Raw genomic sequence first — 15,592 nt, forward strand, 5'->3', positions numbered from 1 at the left:
AACGACAGAAGGCATACGTCCCAAGGCCGAACTGCAAAACACCATTGTGAATCTGTCACCTCCCAGAAGCAAGGACGAGATCATATCATTTATGGGGATGTTAGAGTTCTATGGAAAGTTCATAAGAAACTTAGCGGGCAGGACTTACGCCATCAGGCTATTACTAAAAAAAGAAAGCGAATTCAAATGGAGCCAGGAATGCCAGAGCGAGTTCGAGGATGTAAGGAGAGCTCTTGCTGAAGCCCCTAGTTTGAAGTCTTACCTGCCCGGCCGGGCAACGATTCTCACCACTGACGCAAGTGCAAAAGGGTTGGGGGCTGTCCTCACCCAGAAAAGCGCGGAAGGAGAGGAAACCGTAGCCTTTGCCTCAAGGTCGCTCCAGAAATCTGAGAACAACTACTCAGTCATCGAAAAAGAAGCGTTAGCGGTATCCTGGGCAGTAGGAAAATTCAGAGACTTCCTGTGGGGTACGCAGTTCACCCTCCGAACCGACCACAAACCGTTAGTTGAAGTGTTCAGCAAAAAGGGTTTGGACGCCATCTCCAGTAGGATAAGGCGTTGGGTGGTCAGCCTCCAGGAGTACACATTCAATGTCGAGTATGTCCCAGGAACTCAGAACCTTGCAGCTGACTGTTTGTCCAGGCTCGTCAGTGATGTAGAGGCAAGTGAAATGCGAGGAAAATCAGATGAAGATGAAGAAGGGTACATGGTTGAGAAGGTCTGCACCATCCAGAAGGCTTTGGGTGAAGAAACGTGGAGAAAAGCACAGGATGAGGACAAGACTATGGAGGAAGTTTGCAGAAGAGTGAGGGATGGATGGAAGCATGGCGACAAACGAGATGAAGAACTACGGCCCTTCCAGGCCGTCAAGGACGAGTTAACCATTGTCGACGGATGCCTGTTCAGGGGAACTAGGCTCGTGCCACCAGCTACAGTGAGAGACAGCCTGATCGAGATAGCTCATGAAGGGCACTTGGGCATCACCAAAACCAAGCAAAGACTCAGGGAGAGCTACTGGTGGCCGAACATGGACCTGGTCACCGAAAGGAGAATCAGGGAGTGCATCCCGTGTTGCAATAGCGACAAGGTCCTGAGGCAACAGACACCACCCATGGTGTGTAGGCCGCTTCCGTCAGGACCATGGGACGAGTTGGCGTTAGACATCGTAGGCCCGTTGTCTGGGGAGCTGCGGACACCTTACATCTTGGTGCTTGTAGACTTGTATTCTCGGTGGCCAGAGATAAAACTTGTCAGTGAAGTCACGACAAAGACTGTCATTGGTTTCTTACAGGAAGTATTTATCCGAGAGGGGCTCCCCAGCAATATCCTCACTGACAACGGAGTGCAATTATGCTCGAAAGAGATGGAAGACTTCCTAGGAGAAAGAGGCATCAGACACAAGCGATGCGCATTGTACCACCCGGAAACCAATGGCATGGTCGAACGTTTTAACAAAACCATCAAGGAAAGCATCCAGCTGGCCAAAGCCAGCGGCATAAGTTGGAAAGAAGAGGTGTGGAGGCGGCTAGAGGCATACAGATTCACGCCGCATCAGACGACGGGTGTCACCCCGTTCGAATTGCTCCGCGCAAGGACACCCAACACTAAACTTACCCCAGGGTGGATGGGGTGGCACAAGGGGTGGTCAGACCGTACCAAGGAAAAGGATAGTCTGAGGAGACAAGAACAGGCCATGAAAGTGAGGAAAGAAAGTTACGACCAACGCAAGGCCACACGGGAGGTTGAGTTCAGAGTGGGCGACAATATCAAAATCAAAGCTCCCACAGGGAAGGCAAGCTGGTCAGAGTACAGCGGCCCCACCAAAATCACCAAACTTTTCAAGAATGCGGTCAAAACTCAAGAAGGGAAAATATGGAACCTAGGGAGAGTGGTCAGGCATCACCCCCCAGTAGATGTCACTGAAGGTGCAAGGGAGGGGGAGAGTGGTCCAAGACTGGATGGCGGTTGCGCTATCAGGAGGCCGTCGTGTGTCCCTCACCCAGGCCACAGGCCCAACAGGAGAGTGACCAGGCCTCCCAGGCGCTTTGACCAATATGTAATGATGTGACTGTTGCCATTCTGCCTATTGCAAGTGTTTTCCTGTTTCTGTTTCCTGCTCACAGTTTTATCTAATGTTCACAATTTCTGCAGGGAAGGGGGATGTGTGGTATCTCCCTCTTTCTGTTCCCCCCGGCGCCTCTGCGTGTGATGGTGCTGCTCGCGGTGACATCATTTAGAATGTCACCGCGACCAGCATTCCAAGGCGAGCGCCGGGGACACTCTGGAGGCGACAAGAGTTGAGAGGCTGTGGCTGAGGTCACAGGAGTTTTGTATCTTGAATAAATACTCCTATGCTATTCACCCCTCTGAGTACGGAGTCATCTTTGGTGAATGCTACAGTATGCCAACGATACGCAGCTGGTTGTGGCTCTTACACAGCCAGCTGAGCACGCAGCCAGCAGATTTACATGCTGCCTCCAAGATCTGGCAGGTTGGATGGCCAATAACTGTCTCAGACTGAATGGGGACAAAACGGAGGTGCTTATCGTTGGCAGGTCCCCCTCGGTCTGGACCTCTGCTTGGTGGCCTCAGGCACTGGGCCCGCAACTCACCCCGAAGGATCAAGTGAAGAATCTAGGCATTTGGATTGATTCCAAAATGTCTTTTGACTTTCACACCCGGCGCGTTGCAGGGACATGCTTTGGTATTCTTCGCAGTCTGAGGAAGACACTCGACCTGCTCCCGGCGTCAGCTAGGAGGGCCATGGTCCATGCCCTGGTTACGTCCAGGCTGGACTATGGTAATGCCCTCTACTTGGGAGCAAACGCAAGGTGTCTTCAAAGACTGCAGCATATCCAGAATGCAGCTGCGCGCCTGGTGTTGTTGTTGCCCAGGAGAGCTCCTTCAAAAAGGGCCTTGGAGACATTGCATTGGCTCCCTATCAAGGAACGTATAGAGTTTAAAGCTCTCTGTGTCAGTCACAGGATCGTTCATGGGAAGGGCTCTGGCTTTCTGCGCAACCTGCTCCTACCGTACAAACCCACCCGGCTCCTGCGCTCTTGGGGTGCAGGTTTTTTCTAGGTTCCCAAGATCAACAGGGCGAGAATGGGGGGAGATCCTTCCGTTCCCTGGCTGCCCGTAGATGGAACACTCTCCCCCTTAGGCTAGACCTCGGAGGTGGTGTTCCGGAGGGAGCGGAAAACTCTTTTGTTCCCAAAGCATTAATTGTTATCGGCTCCGGGCTTTTCTCTCTGCTCGGTGTGCTGCTCAGTCCATTGATAGCGTGGGGACACACTGGTAAGTGTAACCAGGCGCTTTACAAGCTCAGAATTATTTTTTTTTTATCCACTGTTATCCACTCATTTACTCACTCACACATTTCTCCATCCATTCTGTCATCATTCACTCATCTTTTCAACCACTCATCCATCAATCATTTTATTCTGTCATTATTTCACTTGTCCATCCACCTATCCATCCATCCCTTTGCTCTGCCACCCTTTTGTCTGCCGGTCCACTTATCCATTGCTGACTTTGCTGTGCTTTCCTTTCACTTGTCCTTCCCCCTCTATATTCACCCACTCATCAGTCCATCCATCTTTCTACTCTGCCATCCTGTTACCTGTCCATCTCTTATGCATTCACTCATTCTTTCACCCTCTCATCCATATACCCACTCATCTATCCGCACATTCACCCACCCACTCATTTATCCATTCTTCACACTTACATTCAATATTCATTCCATTGTTCCCTCTTCTATTGACCCATCTTTTGTTCTTCATTGTTGCTCTCCTAATAATGTTGTATTCTTTTATGACAGTAGTTATCAGGTTTTGTCTGCCGAGTTGCAGACAGAAGCCCATAAAGAACCCCACCGCTGCTGTAGCTGCAGAAGTGGGGGTTCAAAGCGCCCTTGTTCTCCAGCCATTATATTACACTACCAGCCCTTTAGCTGATCAGGTGGTCTTGCTGAAACGGTGGTCTAGCGGTGTCCTTTCAGGGGACAGAATGTTGGCCTGATTCTAGGGCTTATCAAAAGTATCTAATATAGCACAGTTTCATATGCAAATAAAGTTGTTTATTTCTGCTGTTTGGCATCCTCAGATTTAATGCCATCTAAATAAAGCCTCCTCTGTATAACATTTTTGCATACCTCCTCTCTCTGAGCACAACTTACTGTAAGTCACGTGTATGTTTGTCCTCATTTCAAAGATTACAAACTGTCCTGTAAGAGAAACGGATGGAACAGCGTAGGCACAGCCACATGTGTCCCAACAACGCAAGTGCTACCAAGCTTGCCTTAACCATGCATATGCCTTAACAACGCATATGCCTTAACAACGCATATGCATGGTTAAGGCAGTGTGCGGTCTAGCAGCTGGAATGGGCAGAAGCAGGAAGGATCGGGAGAGAACGCTGTGAGGTAAGGGAGGCTGGAGCCGGGTTATGGGGCGGTAGGTACAGCATTTAATGGTTGGGGTTGTTTTAAGGTTTGGGTTAGTTTTCAGGGTGGGATGGTCCGGGAAGTTTGTAGGGGTCAGAGGAGGTCAGAGTAGTGTATAGGGCTCGGAAGTTTTTAGGGCTCAGGTGGGGGTCGGGGTCGTTTTTAGGGCTTGGGGGCTACAGGGAAGTTTTAGGGCTCAGGGGGGGTTGAGGGAGGGGGTAGTTTTAGGTCTCAGGGCAGGGGCTTGGGGACATTTTTCGGGTTCAGGGCGGGGGGCAGGAATTGGGGTACTTTTTAGGGCGTGGAGGCAGGAAAGTTTGTAGTGCTCAGGGGAAAGGAGTTGGTTTTAGGTATCAGGGCAGGGGCTTTCGGAGCTGTTTTAGGGCTCAGAGCGGGGATAGGGATCAGGGTACTTACACTTACCAGAAGAGTCTTAACCATGCATATGTCTTTGCCATACGTGCCTTATTCACGCAAATTGCTTTGTAAAGACATGTGTGGTAAAGGCATACGTGTGGTTAAGACTTACATAGTTCAAACCACAAGGATCCAGCATGTGTGGTAATTGAATGTGTGGGTAATTGAATGCATGGTTCTGACACACAACCATCCTGTAATAATCATATCACTGCAACATACCAATAGTTAATCTTCTGGTGCTAATCTGTTAATACCGGCAACCATTTGCATGAATTCACATATCCCTCCTCCCATTTAAGACCACACCTAACACCAATTAACTGATTCTATCCCATAGAAGCTGGAGTAAACGCATGGAAGGCTTCCCTAAGAGCACAACACTAATCCAAAAATCCAGCAATAAGCACTGTTAAAAAAAAAAACCTTGGTATCTGGAGCAGCGGACTGCCCAGTATAAAATGCTCTAACACCTTGTCAAGGGTAGTAAGTGCTACATAAATGCATTTATAATACAATACAACATATAACCCAATTGGCCCACACTAATACTAATACCATTACACTAAGAAGTCAAATGGCCGATAGGAGTTCAAACTATCTGCATGATAATTACCTTATAGTGCTTCACACTCACATTAAAACAAGACTGCTATAGGTCATATCCATCGCCCAGTAGTATACCAGTCCACAGCAATAAAGTACCCACCACCAACTCAATAAGCTTCAAATAGAAGTAGTAAGTGCAATATAAATGCTGAAATATATAATACATCACAAACAAAACAGAACAAATGAAAGCCTCTATTTAATTGCAATGCAGCAGGCAACTTTGACCAACCAACAAGTGTTTCTCCCCTCAATGGCTTTTTCAGGGCTAAGATGGTTTGTACATCGAAAATATAGTTGTTGGTCCCACATGGAATGTAGGTAAGCCATATTAGTCTATACTTATGGTTCTAATCACATCTCCAGGTAGTAACTATTCGTGCTTGTTCAATAGCGAAGTGACCTTAACAACACTTTTGTCAGAGTGGTCAATATCTCTCAATAGTAGTGGTTCCCTCGGTCCCTTTGGTCCAGTTAAAAGTGTATGTTTTAACTGCTTTAAAATAAAAGTATGTGATGATTAGCACATGATCTCTGATCACTATTTTACACAGAGAATATCAAACCACTTGTTTATTAATATTATTATTGATAATTGTTTATTTGACCTTATTCTACCTTACATGCAGATATATCTGGCTGCTGTTGTTGTAATTGTCTTTATTTGATGTTACTTATATCTCTACTACTACCCGCTGTTTCTGTGTCACAATTCACTAAAATGTCTGCACAAATGCATTAACCATGTCAAGTGCATGCATACTACATTTACAACCATGCTGGGTATTTTCTTCTGGTCAATATCTGCAGGATTAAGAAGAGACAATTTTGTTAAATCCTCTTATCACTTAAACGTGTGGCGAGCCATGCTGTGAAAACTGCACACCAAAGGTTTAGTAACCTTATCAACAATTGTTGGCAAACTTTGAGTGAATTTTCATTTAATGATTAACCACCATCCATCAACTCAGCAGTTTATAACATATAATCATATGTCATATAAATTAAACCTGCAGAAACACCACATAAACCACACATAGGTTTATCTGGATCAATGACACAATATTGTAGTAAGCCACAAACTTTTTTTTTTTACAGAGTTTTATATAGGGCAAACTTGACCCGAGGGTATTGGGTATCAGAGCCCTTTACAAGGGCACCAGTTGCATTACATGAGGAAACATTTATTTTTGTTAGGCATGGGGAGATTAAGTGATTTGCCCAAAATCATAGGATGTTGCGCGTCCTTGCCGAGACTCAAACCTAGTTCCCCAGATTTGAGGTTGACCGCCCTAACCGTTAGGCCAACTTCCTCTCCATTGTTGACAAAAATATTGTGTCAAAAATATTGTTTACCACAATATTGTGCTCCTATACTTATAACGATAAGTACAAAAATTAAATTGATTTTCTTAATTCTTGAGTTTAAAGTAGTAATGTAAATTAAATAAATTCCACTAATATGTAATATATATATATATAAATATATATACACAACCACATATATATATGTGTGTTTATATTTATAGAAATATATATATATATATATATATATATATATATATATATATATATATATATATATATATATATATGTATATATAGCGTAACATAATCAATATTATTTACTGTACATTATATTAATTTTTTAATATTTTAAATGTGTCATTTTCCTATCTATCTATCTACCTATCTATCTATCTATCTTTCTATCTATCTATCTATCTATCTATCTATCTATCTATCTATCTATCTATCTATAGATATTCATAGTAATAAATATTCAAAATGTATGTTATTTTAATTATGTTACACTATATATACGGATATATATATATATATATATATATATATATATATATATATATATATATATATATTCACTGAAAAAACCATAGGTTAGAGACCATATATAGTTAGCTGGACATTTTATTGACATAAAACCAATGAAATTCCATATATAGTTAGTTGCACTAACTATATATCGCGCACCCGCAATCCACTGCTGATGATGTCACATATTACATCATTCATGACATGGTCAGTGACATCACTGATGACATCACTGATGACATCTCAAATGACATCACTGATGACATCACTGATAACAACATCCAGTGATTTTTTGTTTCTGTAAAGTTTAAATATGTCTTACATATTGAAGAATGAGTGGATGTGTAAGTGTCTGGACGAAGGATTTAGTAGGTGCATGACTGACTGTATGAGTGAGTGATTAAATGTGTCTCACTGAGTGCATGGGTTAGTGACTAAACTGTCTTAATTTGTGCATCATTATGTCTGTTGTTCTGTAAACTGCTGCATGTGTTGATCAATAGCTATATGAGTAACTATATGGGTTATTGATTGATTGCCCAAGTATTTGTATGGGAGACTGAGTGTGTGTGTGGCTGGCTGGGAGGTGTGTGACTCTGTGCAGATCAATGTGTACTTGTATCAATGATTGTATAAGAAGGTAAGTATGTGTTAGTATATGTTTGAAAATGTAAGGTGCTCTATGTTTAACTGTATAGACAAGAAAATGGAAGTGTCATTGATTCTTTACAGGACTGACTAGGTGTGTGAGTAACTTCATGGATGAGTGGCAGACTGTGAGTGTCTCTATAGGTGTATGAGTGCATATGATAGTGTTGTAAAGATGAGTGATTGTATGTATGAATGATTGTATGGGTGAATGAGTGAAGGTGTGTGTAGACGTAGGAATCAGTGAGTGCGTATGTAGTAACTAGTATTGGTGTGTCAATGGTTTCAAAAATTATACTCTGTATTTAACACTGGGTGAAACAGAGGTTATATTAAAATGTGAGGAGATGCATTGTATTGTCACATGAATGATATCATCAGTGATGTGGTCATTGATGTCAAATGAGATGTCATCAGTGATGTCATCAGTGATGTCATTTGAGATGTCATCAGTGATGTCATCAGTGATGTCACTGACCATGTCATGAATGATGTAATATGTGACATCATCAGCAGTGGATTGCGGGTGCGCGATATATAGTTAGTGCAACTAACTATACATGGAATTTCATTGGTTTTATGTCAATAAAATGTCCAGCTAACTATATATGGTCTCTAACCTATGGTTTTTTCAGTGAATTTTCAAGGTTTTGTAAATGCTAATTCCTAACTATATATGGTCTATAACCTATGGTTTTTTCAGTGAATTTTCAAGGTTTTGTAAATGCTAATTCCTAACTATATATGGTCTATAACCTATGGTTTTTTCAGTGAATTTCAATGTCTTTTAATAGCAAATATCATAAGCTGTCGAATGTCAAGTACGTGGTAAGTAAAAACATTTTCGTGTTTATGCACACTGATCTGCTTTGAATGCTGCCCCCCACCCCTCATTTCTATTAGGAGTACTCTCTCTTTGCAGATAGTGAAGGGTAGTTAACGCAGGCCTTTGCCCCCGTTGTAATCCGTCGTGCCTGCTTCTCTCTCCATTTGATTGATTGTTCTCTTTGGTTCATTCTCTATTTACAAACAAGCACAGAGTCGCAATACTCTGTTTAGTCTTTGCAGATAGCGAAAAATCGTGTAAAAAAACAAAAGGAATCGAGCAAAATCAGTAGGCCACTAATGGGATCTCTTTTTGACCTCGCTAAAATAGAAACATTAGGAACAACCTGTTGAAAATAGCAATGTGTATGTACATAAGCGGCGTTCATTTGTGTTCACAGTACCCCTTGTTGATTGTTTGAATCGAGCATTGAATTGTTCGAAGTTGGTTCTCTTAAGGATCTTCTCTGCCTGCAAACGAGGAAGAATAGGAATATTCTCTCTCCCTTTGCAGATAGTGAAGGGTAGGTAACGCAAGCCTTTAACACGTCGTACCTATTTCATTCCTCATTGATTGATTGATTGTCCGAACATTGACTGTTTGGGAATTAGTTCTTTTTGGAGGTATTCCCTGTTTGCAAATAAACGTAGGAAAATCTTTGCAAGTAGTGAAAGGGTACGTAATGCGGACCTTTCTCCCCCGTTGTAATCTGTCATGCCTATCTACTCCCCACTGATTGATGCACCTGTTTCACCCGGACCATTTACTAGAGATAGGTCATCTGGCCCAACAAGAGAGCACCCCTAGTGAAAAGGACATATGCAATAATAACGAAATGATCACTGTATCCTGTTAACAGAAACTTTACCATGAAACAACCTGGAAAGAAAAGAATAGGAAAACGAAAATCAGTAGGCCACTGATGAACTTTTTATTAAATAACAAACAAAGAAACGATAACAATACGTAATGATAAAACCTATTATTGTCCTGTAAACAAGAAACGTTAGAAGTAAGCCCGTAATAAGAAACCTGAAAACATCGCCCCTCACTGCCCCAAAACGTGTCTGTCCCACCGCCTGCCACGGCCAAATAACGGCAAACTGGGAAAGATAGAAGTCAGCAGACATCCGCCCCATTCTAGAAACTTCCAAAGGGCAACAGGTTTTCGGCTACGCCCAGCCGGAAGCAACACATATAAGGCGGGTCCTGCTGCCACGCCTCGGAGATCATCACGTAGGGTGTAGCCGGAGGAGAGGCCGAGGCCGAGGCCAGCGGGACCCGGCCAGGGGGATTGACAACGCTGGAGAGTTGCAGGGGGGGAATGTCCGTGTCCTCGACCCTCCCCTCTCTCTCCCAGTCCGGCCGCGGTGGCCCTTGACAGTTTCAGGTAGTCCCGCCACATTCTCTACCGGTCCGGCCACCAACGGCCGGGGCCGATGGGATCCGGCTGCAGCCGATAAACCAAGGAACCCGTTCATGGGGCCAGAGCAAGGGGCGTCCGGCCGACATCCACCGGAAGCCCGGCCCGAAGACGGACGGGACACTTCTTCTTTCTTGAATAATTGCTGCAACAACCCTGGGGGGGGGGATGTCTTGCACATGCCTCCGACCCCCCCCCCCCCCTCGTCCTCATCGCCTGGTCCGGCCATAATAAATCTCAAGCGAGACGCCGTGGGGTGCACTGGGAGGGAGGGACGGTGCGAACAGGCCTCTCCCGCCTCCCCAGGTGGAGGCTTCCCACCTGCACCCTCAGCGCTCCAGGCGCCCGGAAAAGGGTTCTTCCACTGTGGCGATGCTGCAACGTCTCGCCCGGCAGGGTGGAGCCCGTCCGCTCATTTGACCCCGCGATCGCCAGTAGCTACCGAACTCTCAAAATGGCGGTCGACCTGGCAAGAGCGGGCCCAGCATAAAGAAATGGCCCGGTCACTGGTTGACTCCACCACCGTAGTCCTCCACGACCTTGAAGATTCTAGAGGAGCCGCGGGAGTCTCCGACCCCCGATGGGGAATGACTGCCATGATCGCCCGTGGAGTGACGAAACTGTATCCGCGGGACGTCGGCGCTCCCATGCTGGCGCCAGCCTCACTTTGAATTACTAGAATCCTGCAGACCTCAGTTCCGGTGAAAGCACAGTGTGACCCGGTAGGAAAAATTGTTGCACCCCCTCCCCTTTTTGACTGATAGTTCAAACCACCGATCCTTTCCTTTACCCTTTTAACGGAACTTTGGACTGCCTCCCCCTCTTTTACATTTTCTAGAGAAAACAAAACATTAACCACTACATTAGCATAGCAGTTGACACCAGAACTGTTTTCAAATTGAAAACCAACAACATCTTCAACAGAATCCATTTTGTTTCTGCTGTGACCCTGCTACAGCACAGGCATTGTCCCCAGCAGTAATTCTGCAATGCCGGTAAGAATAGCTGTGGTGCCTACTGGACTCACTCACCCCCGCGGCGCCCCACGCCGTTATTTGCTGGGCGGCAACTTACTAGACATCACCTTCGTGCCATCTAGATTTCAGCGCGTTCTGCTGCCTTGGAACTATTCGCACAACAGACTGCTACTGACGACCCACCCCCAGGCAACATCTTCTGAATTTTCATAATTTGAAAGAACTAGTAACATGTCCTCATCAGGAATTTCCTCATGAAAAGTCTGCAATGATGATTCTTGTAACTCTATGGTCTCCAAACATTCGATAAATTCGCCATCAAGAGATTGATCAAAAAAATCATTCAAGTCATCTCCTCCTTGTGAGAATATTTCATTATTGGTGCTGTCAATTTCAATAAATGTATTGGATAATTCAAAAGAAATTGCCACGGTCTCTTCGTTGTTTAAATGTTTTTACTGTTTTTGTTTTGTTGTATATATTTATAAGTTATTAAAGTTTTATAATCCTACTACTTTGTTGGAGTGCTATATATTTTTAATGTGACACATAAATGTAAAAACTTTGATGTACAAAGAGTCATCCCTGGAATCTTCCGCTTCAGGCTCGGTCCCCTCCCCAATCACAATACAGGATGGTTTTCAGATAGTAGGAACGCGTGTGGTGTGACGGATCTCATCGGGTGTGGGCCTTGATCTACTATAACTCCTTTGAAGAGGGGTGATTCTTTACAGCTGGGGCCATAAACTACATCTGCAGGACTAGCTGATAGCCTGGACAATCGGACACAGAAGAAGAGGAGTGTCAGAGGGTGCGGTAGTGAATAGGGCGAAAGGGAGGTGTCGGGCGGGCACAGAGTGTGATTCTCAGGGAAGAGCAGCGCAGATGGGGGGAGGTTTATTGCCCATGCATAAGACAGAGAGCGGGGGTGACCAGTGCCTGGGGAAGATGCTTGCGAGGGTGGGGAGCCATGCTACGAATCGACAGCGTGCAGAGAGTGGGTCTGGTCAAGGCATCTAAAATGGCTGCCGTGCACGACAAAAGTGTGGCATTTCAAAAAAGGCAAGATGGCGCAAACAATGTTTTTCAACACTTCCTCATTTCCTTCGAATCGAACGTTAACAGACGTTGGTGCATATTACCAAAGTTAAGCGATATTTATCGCTAACGATGCTTACCAACGAATTTTTTACCGCTAAGCATCGCCAGAAATTATCGAAGATAAACCTTGCTATTATCAAGGTTTATCGCAAATGCGATAAAAAACGGCCGCAATGCATGAATATCGCTAAAAAGTCAGCGATATTCATGCATTACCGAGCTAATGCTCTTAGCCATGTTATCCACCTCCCATTGGATAACATGGCTAAGAACTGCTCGGGGCAGGTGTTAGTTTTTGGAGATATTGGCGCTTAGCGCGAATATCTCCAAAAGTTGGTAATAGGAGATATATATCTTGCATGTTGTAATGCAAGTTATTGTGGTATATGGAACTCATACCATAATCTCTCAGGAAAGCAGAAACTGATCCTTTTGGGACCGCCTGAGAAGGCCTAGGGGGTGAGGGGTACTCTACTTTGCCCCCTTTTCACGTTCCGAACTATTTTATTTTACTCTCTTCTGTAATTACACAAAATAGCAGCGATAAGATGCATCAGAGACACACAGTGAGAGAAAGGAGGCCGGAGATGAAGAATAGATGTCAAATACACATTGGAGATAATATAGTGGGAGAAGGGAAGTAAATATGAGTAAACTTACCATGTAACATAAAAATGTTGCACTCTATACTATAAGTCTCATTCTATACTACAATCACTTCGCTACAACCTCATAAATTAAAAATAAAAATGAATAATGTCTCAAACAATTTTTGATTTCTAAATATAAATGTATTCTTCAGAATTCTCTAAATTTGAAAGAACTAGTAACATGTCCTCATCAGGAATTTCCTCTTCAATCATCTCATCTGGAATCTCCTCATTAAAAGTCTGCAATGATGATTCTTGTAACTCTATGGTCTCCAAACATTCGATAAATTCGCCATCAACAGATTGATCAAAAAAATCATTCAAGTCATCTCCTCCTTGTGACAATATTTCATTATTGGTGCTGTCAATTTCAATCAATGTAGTGGACAATTCAAAAGAAATTGCCACGGTCTCTTCATTCTGAGCCATTTTATTTTGAAATTGCTTGCTGTAAATTGCAGAAAAAAATAATCACTTTCATTTATCGTTTTTAGTAATACATATTATAAAACTAACTTTATCAAGTATTTAGTATAACAGAAGGACTGCAAATAAATAACAGAAAACATTTTTCAAATTATCTTCAAGTGTACAACATAGTTCCCCTTACAAATTAACAACTCACCTTTTTAAAAGTAGGAGAAGTGTTAGTACTGTGTAAATCAAACACCAGAAATTCACCACCAAAAATTCCTCACAAATGTACCTCAGACAGTAGTATCACAAAATGGCTGTGGATTCCTCTCATTTGAGATATATACATAACCAATTAACTTTCATCACACACAAATACAAAACCAAAGTAACATTTTAATTGGTTCTAAATTTCAACACTTTCAAATGTGTTTTCCCCATGCAATTTTCCATAGGACATTTAGATACGTCTACAGCCTGAATGGCTGAACGGAATTACACCAAACTTGGCAAAATGGTACATCAAACCTAAGAGGTCAGGAAGGATCTACTATGCCCCCTTATGGTCATTTGCCCCTTCGCTTTGGCCTCCTCTTGTCTCTCGATCCTACCGAGAGACAAGATGGCGGCCGCTACGGAATGTTTGGAATGTTTACAGACGCCGGAGAACCAATCAGCTTCGCAAAGCTCCGTAACGCAAAAAGTACGCGAAGCGGAGCGCTGTTACAGATATATATCTTTTTTTGAACGTTAATTTCTCAAAATCCACTGGAGCACATATATTGAGACCTAGCAAAGGCACATCGGGCTACCAGTCCCTAATATTTTGCCAAGTTTCGTGCAAATCCATTCAGCCGTTCGATTATTATTATTATTTATTTTTTTTGCCCCGCTGGGCCCTTTTAAAACCTCCACATCAAACCTAGGGGGTCAGCGAGGATCTACTATGCCCCCTTATGGTCATTTGCCCCTTCGCTTTGGCCTCCTCTTGTCTCTCGATCCTACCGAGAGACAAGATGGCGGCCGCTACGGACTGTTTGGAATGTTCACAGACGCCGGAGAACCAATCAGCTTCGCTTCACAAAGCTCCGTACCGCGAAAAGTCCGCGAACCGGAGCGCTGCCCGGTCCGCTGTTACAGATATATATCTTTTTTTGAACGTTAATTTCTCAAAATCCACTGAAGCACATATATTGAGACCTAGCAAAGGCACATCGGGCTACCAGTCCCTACAATTTTGCCACGTTTCGTGCAAATCCATTCAGCCGTTCGGGCTAAAAGTGAGGCCAACCGCCCTATGGAAAACTCAATGTTAAAAACACGTTTTGGGACCCCCCTTTTTTCTCGGCCCCCCCTTCACGAAACCCCCCCAAAGTTTCAGGGGCTGCTCAGAAACAAAATGTTCCATTTTCCTGAAAATTTCAGCCAATTCCGTCCACAAACGCCAAAGTTATTAGACATAGAATTTTCAAAAATCCCATAGAGAAAAAATCCTAACTATATATACCTACTGGCGACCGCCAGTAGGTAATATATATATGTATATATATATATTACCTACTGGCGATAGCCAGTAGGTATATATAGTTAGGATTTTTTTCCTATGGGATTTTTGAAAATTCTATGTCGAATAACTTTGGCGTTTGAGGACAGAATCAGCTGAAATATTCAGGAAAATTGGAACATTTTGTTTCTGAGCAGCCCCTGAAAATTTGGGGGGGTTTCGTCAAGGGGGGGCCGAGAAAAAAGGGGGGTCCCAAAACGTGTTTTTCCCATGCAATTTTCCATAGGGCGGTTGGCCTCACTTTTAGCCTGAACGGCTGAATGGATTTACACCAAACTTGGCAAAATTGTAGGGACTGGTAGCCCGATGTGCCTTTGCTATGTCTCAAGATATAGGCTCCAGTGGTTTTTACGAAAATTAACTTTGAAAAATATATATTGGGCTACATTGGGCTATATATATGTTGGAGCCCAAATGTAGCCCAATGTAGCCCAATGTAGCCCAAAGATGGCCACCAGAGACAAAAAAAAACAAATGTAGCCCAAATATCAGCCAGATGTAGCCCAACTAAAGCCCAATGACAGAATGTCCCAGAGTGTTCTAAAGAACAACTAGAGTGCTAACAGTCCTACTTATTACAAAGGTATGGCACACCTGAAGCCGTCTTGATTGGAATAAAGTGGTAACTCTTAAAACATTTAATTTAAAAAGGAACAAAACGAGGGGGTTCATTTTGCCATAGA

Source organism: Lissotriton helveticus, chromosome 6 (assembly GCF_964261635.1).
Source record: "Lissotriton helveticus chromosome 6, aLisHel1.1, whole genome shotgun sequence".
Classification (NCBI taxonomy): domain Eukaryota; kingdom Metazoa; phylum Chordata; class Amphibia; order Caudata; family Salamandridae; genus Lissotriton; species Lissotriton helveticus.